Source organism: Stegostoma tigrinum, chromosome X (genome assembly GCF_030684315.1).
Source record: "Stegostoma tigrinum isolate sSteTig4 chromosome X, sSteTig4.hap1, whole genome shotgun sequence".
NCBI lineage: Eukaryota > Metazoa > Chordata > Chondrichthyes > Orectolobiformes > Stegostomatidae > Stegostoma > Stegostoma tigrinum.
In genome coordinates this window covers 2,012,501-2,027,718 of record NC_081404.1, presented here as the reverse complement: position 1 = coordinate 2,027,718, position 15,218 = coordinate 2,012,501, and the positions used below count along the sequence as shown (strand labels likewise).

Here is a 15,218-nt window from a genome sequence, read left to right as displayed (position 1 = left end):
TTCGGAAGTTCCACCAATATCTTTATGGACATAAATTTGTAATAATAATGGACCACAAACCCCTGCTAATTTTATTTAAAGAGGACAAAGCAAGATCTGGAGAGACCAGATCACAATAGAGAACAGCATATTAGTATGTGGAGCAAGAGCGATTGTCTTGAGGAAGGAATGCTGCCAGATACTGGCTCAACTTCACAAGGGTCATCCAGGAGTTTCCAAAATGAAGATGTTGGTGAGACATTATTTCTGGTGGCCAGGATTGGATGCGGGCATAGCGCAATCGTATTGGCAGTGCCCAGAGTGCCAACAAAGACAAAAATTACCACCAGCAGCTCCCCCACATTCATGGGAATGACCAGATAAACCCTGGACTAGGTTAGACTTCAACTGGTCCTTTCATGGGCTCAGAGATAGTAGGAACTGCAGATGCTGGAGAATCTGAGATAACAAGGTGTAGAGTGATAATGGGAACTGCAGATGCTGGAGAATCCAAGATAATAAAGTGTGAAGCTGGATGAACACAGCAGGCCAAGCAGCATCTCAGGAGCACAAAAGCTGACGTTTCGGGCCTAGACCCTTCATCGAACAGGAAGGCTGACGTTTCGAGCCTAGACCCTTCTTCATTTCTGAAGAAGGGCCTATGCCCGAAATGTCAGCCTTCCTGCTTCTCTGATGCTGCTTGGCCTGCTGTGTTCATCTGGCTCTATACCTTTCATGGACTCACTGTTTATAGTCAATGTGGAGGCCCACTCAAAGGGGTTGGACATGCATAGACTTCATTTGTCAAATATGGGGGCAACAATAGAAAAACTGTGAGCATCATTTGTAATATATGTTCTTCCGGAAATACTGGTCACAGATAACGAGCCATCGTTTACCAGCAGGGAATTTGAGTATTTCCTGAAGCTGAATAGTATTTGACATATAAGGACAGCTCCATACCATTTGTCATCCAATGATCTGGCAGAAAGACACACCACCCATTACAGAGGCAGAGTTGGAGGAACTGGGCCCAGTTCTAAAGTGCCCCAGGAAGAGCTACAAAAGAAGGACTTAGTCTATGTCCTCGGACTTAGAGGGAGAGGGATGTAGTGATTGTAATGAGGTCAGCCAGGTGGACCTGATAGAATATTAATTCTCTGATTGGGGCTATTAATCTGTTCTATAGCCGTATTAGTCTGAAAGCACCCAATCTCTTCTGATCTCAGAAGTTAAGCAGATTCAGACCTGCTTAGTATTTGGATGAGAGATTGCCTGAGAATACCAGGTGCAGTAGGCTTACCGCAGGAATTGGTACACAGGGCAGTGCTAGATGTCTGACTCATTGCCACTGCTATCCGATGCCTTAAAATGGTGCTGCTGAGACCTGATGTCATGCACCATTTGGAGGATGCTCAGGTGCGCAGTGGAATCCCATCTGCGTCTACCCCTGCTTGGACAAAATTTCACGTTGGCTCCAGGATCCCGTACCACCCTCGGCGTCTGTGTCTGACAACCTGAGCCTCCTCCAGAGTGTGTGTTGCATGCCTTTCAGGGAGTTGAAACGGCAGGCTTTGTACAGACTGCTGCTGTACACCATCCACCTCTTCTCCTTCATCCACCGCCCTGACACACCTTGGCGAGCCCATTTGCCACTGTGTGTTGGGGCTCTCTACATGGGAGTCCTCCCCTTTTCACTCGAGGATCTGGGGTGGAGGGTGTTGCACGCAGCACACTATAACCACAGATTGCAGTGGTTCATGGACTCCCAGTTCATCTGCTTATTTTACGGCACTATGAAGTCAATGGACCATGTGTATATTACATATATAGATTGGTTGTGGCCGTTCGCACCCCTTTCTTTGTTATTTGAGAAACCTTTTGTTGTGTTTTTGATCGTACTTCAACCCCATGCTCCTGATCTTTGGGCACCTGGTGCTGAGGGGTGTGGGCAGATTGGAGGACCTCTTCGTGGGTGTGCTCCTAGGCCTGTCCAGGCTGGCTACAAAAAGGTCTAGGCAGTGGGCCGTGGAGGGGATAGTCTCTGCTGAGTGCCTGCCCTTCTTCCACGGTTCTTCTATGATTGACCCTAGAGAGGAAGCACATAGTGTCCACCAATACTCTTGATGCCTTTGGGGAGAGTTGGGCACTGTGCGGAATAGAGTACTCTATTTCCCCCTCCAACTCTATTTTGATTTAGACTTTACCCTTTCCCTTCGCTTTTTTTCTCACATAACCTTTGTCCTTATCAGGCTATGCTTGTTAATGGTTCACTGGCCACATGGGTGTTTTACCTGGTGGTGAAAGTGTAGAATAAAGTTCTTTTTCACTGAGACTGTACACACACACAACCACAGGTGATGTGGGCGGGAGAAAAAAACAAAATTTACAGGAGTGTGAGAGATTCAATTTACTCTGAGAGCTGGCCCTGAGGGAGCTGGATCAGTGTCAAGGATCCTCCACATGTAAGTAAAAGGTGACTTGGTGATGGGATAGTGGTCTGGATGGAGTTATTACAGCTATTTACACCAGAGGTTCAGCTAGTGCCCAAAACCACAAAATTAGGTTGGTTGTGCTTCAATTGTACAGGACATTTGCAAGACCGCATCATGATACTCTTTCTCTTACCCGTGATACTGTCGCAGTTTGGCTTACCTTATTGCTTTGGAAGCAGCTCGAAGAATGTTTGCTGGACTGATTCCTGAAATGGGTGTGTTGTCTTACAAGGAAAGGTTGGCCAGGGTATGGTTGTACCTGCAGGATTTTAACTGAGTAAGAGGTGATTTGATTGAAACATACAGGATCCTGAGGGGACATACATTTAAGGTGAGAAGCGGAAGTTCAAAGGAACTGTGACAGGCACATTATTTTTTTACACAGAGTGGTTGGAATCTGGAACATGCTGCCAGGAGTAGTGGTGGAGGCAGATACAGTAGGCACTTTTTAGATGCTTTTAGATAAGTGCATATGGAGGGATACGGGCTAAAGGCAGGCAAAAGGGATTAGTTTCATTTGGCATCATTTGTGGGTCAAAGGGCCCAATCCTGTGCTGTACTGTTCTATGTTCTGTGTCTTGACAGAGTGGATATGGAAAAGATGTTTTCTTTTGGAAAACCTATAACTGGGGTTACTTGTTTAATAACAGAGGTTGCCCATTTAAGACAAGTGAGATTTCCTTTTTTTCTGAATGAGTCTTTGGACTCACTTCCTCAAAAGGGTTTAAGCAGACTTCTTGAATAATTTTGAAAGTGGTGAATACGTTTTTCTCAAGAAAATGGGAAAAGGGTTATTCAGAGTAGGTGGAAATGTGGATTTGAGGTTGCAATCTGATCCACCATGATGGTACTGAATGGTGGAGTATCCTCAAGACTGCATGGCCTAATCCTTCTCCTCTTTGTAAAGGAGCTAAGATACTATTGCTGAAGTTTGCACTGATCTTAGTTAGAACAAAGTAGGCTGTTAAAGAATGGTGCAAGTCAACATTAATGATGAGCCAAATGAAAGTATATGGCAAAACATTCTTCTAATTTGAATTTATTATCTCCATTGAAGGAAGAACATGTGAATTGTTGGTTTATATAGAAGGGTTGTGTAGGACCCTGGCCACTGCTTTAAAAGGTAGAGGGGCATATTTTGCATCTGCTGTTGTTGCATAGGTAGTTGTTCAGGGAAGCATGATTGGAAATAAGAGGGCAGCATAGAGAGTAGAAACAACTATTTTGTGATCAGATTAAATACTCTACTCCTATTCAAAATAAGGGCAAATGTGTTTACTTGTAGGATTGCACTGTTAATTTGGCAAATCTGAATGCTGCAAAGGTGTAGCTGAAGACCAGACAAGCTTTGTTGTAAGAGAAGGAAGAGTGGACTAGAGGAAAAGGTGAAAGGAAAAGTACAGGAAATGGAATGATTTATTATTGTCATGTACGTCTAGGTACAGTAAAAAGTTCTGTTTTGCATGTGGCACAGGCAGATCATAGCATACAAAGATCATTGGGTGATTGAACGGAGTGAAGAATACCAAGTTACAGCTGCAACAAAGGTGCACAAAAAGCAAGATTAACATTAGATTTGAAATTTGAGAGGCCCTTTCAGAAGTCTAATAACAGTGGGGAAAAAAGCTGTTCTTGAACCTATTGGTACACATGCTTAAACTTTTGTATCTTCTGCCTGATGGAAGAGGTTGGAAGAGATTATAACCGGGTGGGAGGGGTCTTTAATGTTGGCTGTCTTTCCAAGGCAGTGAGAATTGTAGATGGAATCAGTGGATGGAAGGAGACAGTAAGGACTGCAGATGCTGTAAGCTGGAGTCAATAAATGTGTAGCTGGAAAAGCACAGCAGGTCAGACAGCATCAGAGAAGCAGGAAAGTCAATGTTTTGGGCCGAAATCCTTCATTAGGACTGGGGAGGAGGAGGGGAGCCCAGAAATAAATAGAGGGAAGGGGTTGGGGATGGTGGAGGGGAGGTTAGATGGATGTAGGTTGAGGGTTATTATAGTTGGTCAGCAGGAAGGGTGGAGCAGGTAGGTGAGTAGGAAGATGGACAAGCTGGGGAAGAAGAAATTTTTAAGGTGGTAGAGTCAGTATTCAGGCCATTGGGCTGTAAGCTCCCAGGGTGAAATATCAGGTGTTGTTCCTCCAGTTTACTTTTGGCCTCTCTGTGACATTGGAGGAGGCCGAGGATGGAAATGTCACCAGGGGAGTGGGAGGGGGTATTAAAGTGGATGGCAACCGGAAGGTCGGGTTGGTTAGTTCATGCAGAGCTAGGCTCCGCTCCTCCTCCCAATCCTGATGACAGGTTTCTCCCAAAATGTTGACTTTCCTGCTCCTTGGAAGCTGTCTGACCAGCTGCGCTTTTCTAGCTCCACATTTATTGATTCAATTGTTGGAAGGTTGGCTTGCCTGATAGGCTGAGCTGTGTTCACAACTCTCTGTAGTTTCTTATGATGCTGGGCAGAGCAGTTGCCGCACCAAGCTGTGATGCACCCAGGTAGAATGCTTTCTATGGTTCATCTGTAAAAGTTGGAAGAGCCCTTATGGACATGCTGAATTTCCTTAGCCTCCTGAGGAAAGTAGAGACATTGTTGCCCCTTGTTGACCATCTCATCAATGTGGGTGGACCAGGGCTGTTTATTGGTGATTGTCACTCCCAGGGACTTGACGCTCTCAACCGTCTCCACCTCAGCACCATTGATGTAGATAGGGGTGTGACCTCCACTCCGCTTCCTTAAGTCAATGATCAACTCTTTAGTTTTGCTGATGTTGTGGGAGAGATCGTTATCTTTATACCACATCACCAAACACTCTGTCTCTTTCCTGTATTCTGTCTCGTCACTGTTTGAGATCCAGCCTACAACAGTGGTGTCATCAGTAAACTTGTAGATGGTGTTTGGATGAAATTTGGCTACACAATTGTAAATGTACAGAGAATCCAATAGGGGGCTGAGAATGCATCCTTGCGGGGTGTCTGTATTCAAGATTATCATGGAGGAGGTGGTGTTTTCCATCTTCACTGATTGCAGTCTGTTGGTCAGGAAGTCGAGGAAACAGTTGCAGAGGGCCGAGCAGAGACCTAAGACTTGGAGCTTGGAGATTAGTTTGATTGGGAATGTAGTGTTGAAGGCAGAGCTTGTAGTCAGTAAGTAGAAGCCTGTCGAGGGTATCCTTATTGTCCAGATGATACAAGGATGAGTGTAGGGATAGGGAGCTGGCATCTGCAGTGGACCTGTTGCAGGCAAATTGCAAGGTTAAGGGCATTGCTTTTGGTCGTGGACCTAATCTCATGAATGAAGGAAAAAAGGGCATTGAGAAAGTCTCATACTGAAGGTGGTGAACATCAAAATAGATGCGACACACATCCCTGTGATCGGTGACGGCAGCAGCAGCAAAAGACTTCAGGCCACAGTTAGGCCCAGGTACCTGCATTGGGAGCTGAGCATTCCATACACCTTTATTGAGTTGGGACTTTAAGATTGGGACATTTTTTGTCCACTACTTTTTTGCTACTGTGCCCACCACCCACCAAAGTTCATGTCCTACCACTCTCATTATTGCTTGCAACATCTTCCCCACTCACCTTCATTCACTCCAATCCCTGACACCACTAACCCTGTATGCCCTCTGACTTGAAGGACCTAGGGTAATGGATGAACTGAAGGGTATTCATATTAGGCAGGAAGTGGTGTTGGATAAATTGTTAGGTCTGAAGGCTGCTAAGTTCCCGGGACCTGATGGTTTGCATCCCAGGGTACTCAAGGAGGTGGCTGTAGAAATCGTGGACGCATTGGTAATTATTTTCCAATGTTCTGTAGATTCAGGATCAGTTCCTGCAGATTGGAGGGTGGCTAATGTTGTCCCACTTTTCAAGAAAGGAGGGAGAGAGAAAACAGGGAATTATAGACTGGTTAGCCTGACATCAGTGGTGGGAAAGATGCTGGAGTCAATTATAAACGATGAAATTACGAATCATTTGGATAGCAGTAACAGGATAGGTCAGAGTCAGCATGGATTTACGAAGGGGAAATCATGCTTGACTAATCTTCTGGAATTTTTTGAGGATGTAACTATGATGATGGACAAGGGAGAGCCAGTAGTATGGGATTGGAGTGAGTGAAGGTGAGTGGGGAAGATGTTGCAAGATGTCGTATACCTGGACTTTCAGAAAGCCTTTGATAAAGTCCCACATAGGAGATTAGTGAGCAATATTAGGGCACATGGTATTGGGGACAAAATACTGGCTTGGATTAAAAATTGGCTGGCTGACAGGAAGCAAAGAGTAATGATAAACGGGTCCCTTTCGGAATGGCAGGCGGTGACCAGTGGGGTACCACAAGGTTTGGTGCTGGGACCGCAGCAATTTACAATATACATTAATGATATAGATAAAGGCATTAAAAGTAATATTAGCAAATTTGCTGATGACACAAAGCTGGGTGGCAGGGTGAAATGTGAGGAGGATGTTATGAGAATACAGGGTGACTTGAACAGGCTAGGTGAGTGGACGGATGCATGGCAGATGCAGTTTAATGTGGATAAATGTGTAGTTATCCACTTTGGTGACAAGAACAGGAAGGCAGATTACGATCTAAATGGAGTCAAGTTAGGTAAAGGGGAAGTACAACAAGATCTGGGTGTTCTTGTACATCAGTCAATGAAAGCAAGCATGCAGGTACAGCAGGCAGTGAAGAAAGCTAATGGCATGCTGGCCTTCATAACAAGAAGAATTGAGTATAGGAGCAAAGAGGTCCTTCTGCAGCTGTACAAGGCCCTGGTAAGACGCACCTGGAGTATTGTGTGCAGTTTTGGTCTCCAAATTTGAGGAAGGACATTCTTGCTATTGAGGGAGTGCACCATAGGTTCACAAGGTCAATTCCCGGAATGGCAGGACTATCATATGTTGAAAGATTGGAGCAACTAGGCTTGTATACACTTAAGTTTAGAAGGATGAGAGGGGATCTGATTGAGACGTATAAGATAATTAAAGGATTGGACACTCTGGAGGCAGGAAGCATGTTTCCGTTGATGGGGGAGTCCAGAACCAGAGGACACAGTTTAAAAATAAGGGGTAGGCCATTTAGAACAGAGTTGAGGAGAAACTTCTTCACCCAGAGAGTGGTGGATATATGGAATGCTCTGCCCCAGAAGGCAATGGAGGCCAAGTCTCTGGATACTTTCAAGAAAGAGATAGAGCTCTTCAAGATAGTGGAACCAAGGGTTATGGGGATAAGGCAGGAACAGGATACTGATTGTGGATGATCAGCCATGACCATAATGAATGGTGGTGCTGGCTCGAAGGGCCGAATGGCCTACTCCTGCACCTATTGTCTATCGCCTACTTACTTGCTTGAGACACCTCCCCACTTGCACTAATAATAATAGAAAACTTTTCTTTTCAATAATACCCACCTCTTTCTCATTCCATGAAGGAAAAAAACTCACTGTAGGGCAGAAAGAGTCAAGACCATTTGTCATTCAGCTCTTTACCCCTCATGAGAGAGAATCCTGAGTCTGCCCCAAGCAGGGCCTGGACTGGAATCTGATGCTTCCTTGACTTACTGTGCTAGGACCCCTGACGGAAGGCCTGCTGCCGAATATGCCAAGCTTCCTGGCTTTGTACCTGTGCGAAATGGCATGGCAAAATAGAAGTAACATGAGCCTGGAATCTCTAGCTGAGGGGCAAGGCAAGACAATCCAAGGAAGAGACACTGTAAGCATCCAAGTAGGGTCAAAGTGAAGAAATACTATGACAGTGAGCAAAGGGGCTGGAGATGTAACCTTGTCCAGTTCATTAGCTGAGTTGCAGTCTTAAAATGATAATTGCAGGTGCTGCATTAAAGAGCAGAAGCTTCCTGTAAGTGGATTGAAATATTCCATGAAGGTTCTCAGAAGCTGGCACATATTGGATGCCAATATCTGTGGTTATATGGTACATGTGGCTGGTCCCCATGGACCATGCCATGAGATGTTTGTGCCTAGTGTCCAACATGGAGGTCGTACAGAGTAAGTGGTGAGCTAAAGTTCCTGGTTAACTGTTCTGGTTTTAATATCAACTTTTCCTGATGTCTAGCTTGCTTGGCGTGGTTAACAAAATGGGACGCTAAATATTAAAGAACCATCAAGCGTTAATCGCTGTCAATTGGCACCTGTCTGGTGTCTAGTGAGATTCTCGGAATGCTGCTTGTGAAAAACATAAAAGATGGTCGTTGGAAGCCAAATATTTCAACTTAGTGACATCTCTGCAGAGGTTCCTCTGCGTAATGTCATAGGTCCAAACATCTTCATCTGTTTCATCAATGACGTTTCTCACGTTGGAAGGTCGGAGTGGGTTGCTTGCATTTGATAGCATAATTTTCAGCACCATTCGCAATGACTCAGTTATAGAAGTATTCTATTTCTAAATTCATCAAGACCTGGACAGTACCAAGCTTGAGCTGAAAAGTGGCAAGTGACGTTTGTGCTGCACTCGTCACAAATGATCATCTCCAACAAGAGAGAATTTAACCACCACCCCGTAATATTCAGTGTCATTACCATCACTGAGCCTTCCACGATCAACATCCTGGGGGTTATCATTAACTGGAAACAGAACTGGACTAGCCATATGAATATAGTGGCTATAAGAGCAGGTCAGAGGCTAGTAATTCTGCAGCAAGTAACTCACTGTTGACTCCCAAAGCCTGTCTATCATCTATAAGGCACAAGTATAGGATACTCTCCACTTGCCTGAATGAGAACAATTCCCAATCAGCTTGACACTCTCCAGGACAAAATAGGCCCCTTGATTGGCACTACATCCTCAAACATCCACTCCCTCCATCACCAACATTCAGTAGCAGCAGTGTATGCTATCTACAAGATGCAATGTGGAAGTTGACCAAGGTTTCTTCAACAGTACCTTCTAAAACTACAACCACTAAAATATCAAAGAATAAGGGCGGCAGATATATGTGAATACCACCTGCAAGTTCCCCTCCAAGCCATTCACCATCCTAACTTGAGTGTATATCACCGTTCCTGGTCAAAATAATGGAGCTATCATCCTAACAATATTATGGGTGTTCCTAATAGCACATGAACTGCAGTGCTTCAAGAAGGCAGCTCATTATCACTTTCTCAAGGGCTCCTAGGGAGGGACAATAATGCTGGCCCCAGCCAGTGAAGCCAGTGTCCCATAAGTGAATGTAGGAAGTTAATAAAACATAGGATTTGAGCTCCATTGACATTTCACAGTAGCAAATAAAGTATGTCATAAATCTGTGCTAAAACTATATACTTTGTTTTTTTCTTTTCATCAGCTATGAGAGTTATGTATCTCAACTAAATTAAACTTAGGAGAATGTTAAGGGGACTCTGAATGAATGCATGCAGTATTCACAGCAAACTAAATGATTTGAAAGCACAAATTGAGGGAAATAAATATGATTTAATTGCCAATTTGAGACTTAGTTACAGGGTAAATAAGACCTGGAATGGAATATTTGAGAATTTTTATCAATTAGAAAGGATAGGCTAAAGTGAAAAGGAGATGGGGTTATACTCTTAATGAGGGACAAGATCAGTTTATTAGTGAGAGGATCAAGATGTAGAATTACTTTGGGTTAAGCTAAAAACAGCAAAGGGCAGGAAATATTTGTGGGATTTGATTACCACTGCGGTTTGGTGGCCTATAATTTTTGGTGCAGTATAAGCAACTTCAATTTACTTATATATATACCGGGTAAATCTCATGAGCGCTAATGCTGTGAAGGATGAATTCCTGGACAGTATATGAATGAGATGGGTTTCTAGAGTAATGCCTTGAAGAGCCAGCTAGGGATAAAGTTATTTTGAATTTAATATTGTATAATGAGAAAGGACTAACTAATGACCTAGCTGTAAATAAATCTTTGGAAAATAATTACCATAATATGATAGAATATGATATTGTTCATTCTCAACTTAGAATTTTAAACCTCCACAAATGAAACAATGAAAGTATGAGGAGCAAATTGGTGATGGTGGATTGGGAAAATACAATAAAAGGTTTGATGTCGACAGGAAAGGGCAAATATTTTAAGAAGTATTACATGGTCCACAACAAATGTGCATTTCTTATGGACACAAAAACCCAAAAGGATAGGTAAATCAACTGTAACTAACAGGCAAGATAAAAATTGCATTATATCAAAGAAAGTGGCTTATAAAGTGTCAGACAAAGCTGGAGGATTAGGAGCAATTTAGAATACAGCAAAGAATGACCAAGAAACTGGGGAAGAGATAATATGAATGCCAGCTAACAAGAAACATAAAAGTGGATTGTAAGAGCTTCTTTTGGGTATGCAAATAGGAAAGAATTAAGAGGACAAGTGTGGGAACATTGCAAGCGGAGACATGGAAACTTGCAGTGATGAGCAAAGAAATGGTGAAGAAATGAAGCAATTGTTTTATGCCTGTCTTTACAGAGGAAAATACAGAAAATCTCCCTGAAATGCTGGGGAAACACAGGTCTTTTGAAAATGAGGTATGGGGGTTCTGCAGTAATGTGATAGATGCATTCATGTGAAATGACATGTTACAGAAAATCATGCTATAGAAATAACAGGGCTTTATTGGAAAAGGCTGGGAGGGAGGTTAGCGGCAGACCAACAAAAGATAACATTCAAAGTGACTCAAAAATCACTCAAGAGTGTAACCAAAGGCTAGCACAGTATGAACAAATGTTTAATTCATAAGTAATAATGAAATAACAGTAAATTTATCACCTTGTCTTGAAAAACTGTCAAGATGACTTGATGGGGGAGGAGATTCTGAGGTAGCTCCGTTGTTAATGCAGGGACTGAGGATCATCGTCATCATCATCATCACCATCACTATCACCTTCAGGTGCAGTTGTGCTTGCAGAGTTAGGGCAAAAAATAGTTAATCCAAAAGTGAATGGCCATGGTTCATTGTTTTCTGACTATTTCTTGAGGGTTGGCTTAAAAAATACATCCAGTCTTTGCCCTTTTTCTTCTTTCATGAAGAAGCTGTTCATAGGTGCCAAGTAAGATCTTATTCCACAAACTGCTATCCTGCTGCATTCTGCATTGTAATCATTGTCCTCTAAAAGCTGCAACTGCTTCTCAATTTCCCTCAGGATAACAGTGCTGCATCCTGGACTTCACCTTCTTCATCTCTAGTTTCCAGTTCTCCCTCAGCAACAAGACAAGTTGTTATAGATCAGCTGTAGAGAGGACTTCACGGTAGGACTCAAGCAGCTCAACAACATCCTTACTCTCCACTTCTTCAAACCCAGCTTGCTTTTCAAGATCAACACAATGTTTTTTGATTCTTGAGAACTCCTTTGACATGTCAAAAGTTTTAAAATCTTGAAAAAAATTCTGGGAGAAGCTTCCACCAAACTGCATACAAGCAGTCCTTACTGATATTGCCCCAAGCCTCCACGATAATGTCAATTGCATTCTTAATGTTAAAGCTTTTCCAAAATTGAAGAACACTGTTCTTATCCCCCTCAGTGGCTGTAATCAGCGTCTTAAATGTGTGCCTTAAATAATAAGCTTTAAAAGCGGTTATTGCACCCTGGTCCATGGGTTGAAGGAGAGAGGTTGTGTTTGGGGATAGAAATAGCACTTTAATGTTTTCACCAATGGTTTGAAGATGGCTTGGCGTATTATTCAGGATGAGGAGAATCTTGAAATCTACATTTTTTTTGCAATACTTTCTAAAACTACCTTCAAAAACAAACATCAGCAATAAGGTCAGAAAAAATTTGGCTAATCATCCAACCTCTTTTGCTTGACCTGAAGTAGATGCAGAGAGTGGACTTAAGGTAAAGTCAACACAGTAAGGAGCAGGAGGAACACAGCAGGTCAGGCAGCATCAGAGGAGCAGGAAAGTCGACGTTTCAGATTGGGACCCTTCTTCAGAACTGGGGCAGGGGAAGGGAACTGGGAAATAAGTAGAGAGAGGAGGGGTGGGGCTGGGGGAGGGGAGGTGGGATGGTGACAGGTGGATACAGGTAGGGAGTGGTAGGGATTAGTCATTGGGAAGGGTGGGGTGGATGATTGGGAAAGAAAATGGACAGACTGTGTTAGGTTTTGGCCAGGGTTGGGGAGATTTTAAAACTGGTGAATTCTATGTTCAGGCCAAAGGGCTGTAGGTTCCCGAGGCTGAATATGAGGTGTTGGTCCTCCAGTTTGCATGTGGCGCCATTGTGGCACTGGAGGAGGCTCAGGGTGAACGTGGGAGTAGGAGAGGGAGTTAAAATGGTTAGCAACTGAAAGGTGTTGTCGATTTTTGCGTACAGAGTGCCGGTGCTTCACGAAACGACATGATCACATACAGAGTGCAGATGCTCTATGAAACGGTATCCAGCATCTGCAGTTCTTGCTGTCTTCGATAAACTTAAGGTAACTTTTTCAAGGCCTGCAGTTGGGCAGAGTGGTACACCACCACAGGCTTGAGCTTTAAGCCTCCACTGGCATTGACACCCAGCAGCACAGCCATACAATCTTTTGCTACCTTAAAGCATGTGCTTCATTCATAGAAATGTAGGTCTTTGATGGCATTCACTTAGATGAGACATATAAACTTGTCTCATCCAAATTGAAAATTTGATTGAAGTTGTAGCCTTGTTCGTCACTTTTTATTACTGTGGGAGGAAATGCCATCGCATGGTCCTCGTCTGTGCTGGCAGCTTTGCCATATAAGTTTGCATTATGAAAAGCATAGTGGTTCTTAAAACCAGCAAACCAGCCACTGCTAGCACCAAAGGCAGGCACATCTGCAGGATTTTCAGCTTGTTTTGTTAGAGCTTCATTACTTGATAAAGCTTTCTCTTTTATGGAGAAAAGCATGGTCCCAGAACACTTCATCGTTTGCTGTTCTGTCCACACACTTAGAAGCTGCTCCACCTTCTCAAGTTCCCTTGTCCAAGACCTCACAGATTTGCTAGCACTCAGGCTTGTTCCAGCAATACAGCTTGCTTTAATCTTTTCTGCATTGTCTCTAATGGTGCATAAGGTAGACTCCTTCATTCCTGTTGCATGAGCAGTATCATGTGCTCTCTCATTATGCTCAAAACAATTTACAACATCTAACTTCTCTTTTGGCCTATTTTTTACGTACACCATCTGGAATTTTATCACCAGGATGCTTCTTATTATCATTCTTGTCACTTTGTCCTCGCATTTTGTGGGTAACACAGAGAACGCGAGGATCTTTGATGCCAGCTTGGGGACTTTTTTTGGTGCATGTTCAGGACAAAGCCCTTGAAACTGATCATGTGTTGTCAATGTAGGAATTGCATTACATTCAACACAAAGTTAACGTTTTACAAATATTGTTCCCCTATTCATCAATTGCGTTTTAACTAATTCACATTGCTGGACCACACATTATAGAAGAACCCCCTGTACCTTGGTTCCTTGTTCATGAATCACAGCATGCAGGTACAGTAAAAGCTAAGAAGGCAAATGGTATATTGGCCTTCATCACAAAGGGATTTGAGTACATGAGTACATATGTCTTACTGCTGTTGTATAGATCCTTAGAACACACCTGGAGTATTGTGTACAGTTTTGGGCCTCTTTACCTTAGGAGGGATACATTTGCCTGAGAAAGATTGCAGAGAAGATTCAGCATATTAATCCCCAGGATGTTGGAATTGTCTTATGAGTTAAAATTGAAGAATTTTTGAGTATGTATTCTTTAGTTCTGAGGAAGGGTCACCGGACCCGAAATGTTAACTCTGTTTTTTTCCCTTCACAGATGCTGCCGGACCTGCTGAGCTTTTCCAGCAACTTGTTTTTGTTCCTGATTTACAGCATCCGCAGTTCTTTTGGTTTTTATTACGTATTCTGTAGTGTTTCAAAGAATGAGAGCTAACCCCATTAAAATTTCCAAAATGTTTATAGTGCAGATGTAAGTAGGATGTTTCTCCTGGCTGGTGACTGTAGAATCAGGAGTCAAAGTTTCAACATGCTCCTCTCATACAGTATAAATGTTCTTTTCACTTCGATTTTTCTGCTAAATTGTTCTGATAGTGCAAGACCAAAAGGTTTGACAAAAATGTCATTTTTTCATCAATACTCAAGTTCTGTACTACCGAATTACCGTTTGTGTTGTAATGTTATCCCAACCCATGACCTTACCTAACCAAACAATCAATTTGAAAAGTGAGCAGATTTATTTTGATGATACAATTTGAAGTGGCAACTTTGAATTCTCACCTTTAGAAGACTTAAGTCTTTGTAAGGGATCAATTATCTGTTCAAGTTTTAGATTGTATACCCTAGTCTGGGACTTCGCTTGAAGCAAACACACAAGTATGTGAATTGATTCGGACCTATTCCCAGAGTTCTAAAATTCTTACCTTGTCTTATCATAGATTTGCATCTATTGAGAGCAATATACAAAGTATGGCAATAGCAGAATATATTCTGTAGAATATCAAACCATGTTGGCTAAACCTATTTGTACTTAAGTCTGTCTCATGGCTTCTGGAGGCTCACTGCAATCATTTAGATACATGCAAATGAGACTTGTTTAAAGTGCTTCCATCTGTGAATTTTCTGTGCTACGCCAATGTGAGTACTTGCCAAGAACTACTTCCATAAACCAAGAAACCTCTGTCTGAACTTTTCTCTAAACCAACAATTTTCCCATTAAAGTATGTAGGGTATGAATTTCTGGTGAACCTAATTTGCATTTAACAGAACGTTTCCATAAACCAGATGCGATTAACTGGTGTGTACTTGGAG

General features: G+C 42.7%; 1 protein-coding gene and 1 pseudogene across 1 annotated transcript in view; both read left to right on the top strand.

Annotated features, from left to right (window-relative positions):
* Positions 1-15,218, top strand: part of LOC125448232 (vitamin D3 receptor B-like) — a 380,711-nt gene that overhangs the window by 20,341 nt on the left and 345,152 nt on the right. The gene's annotated exons all lie outside the window — the stretch shown is intronic.
* LOC125448392 (5S ribosomal RNA) lies at positions 1,161-1,279 on the top strand (annotated as a pseudogene).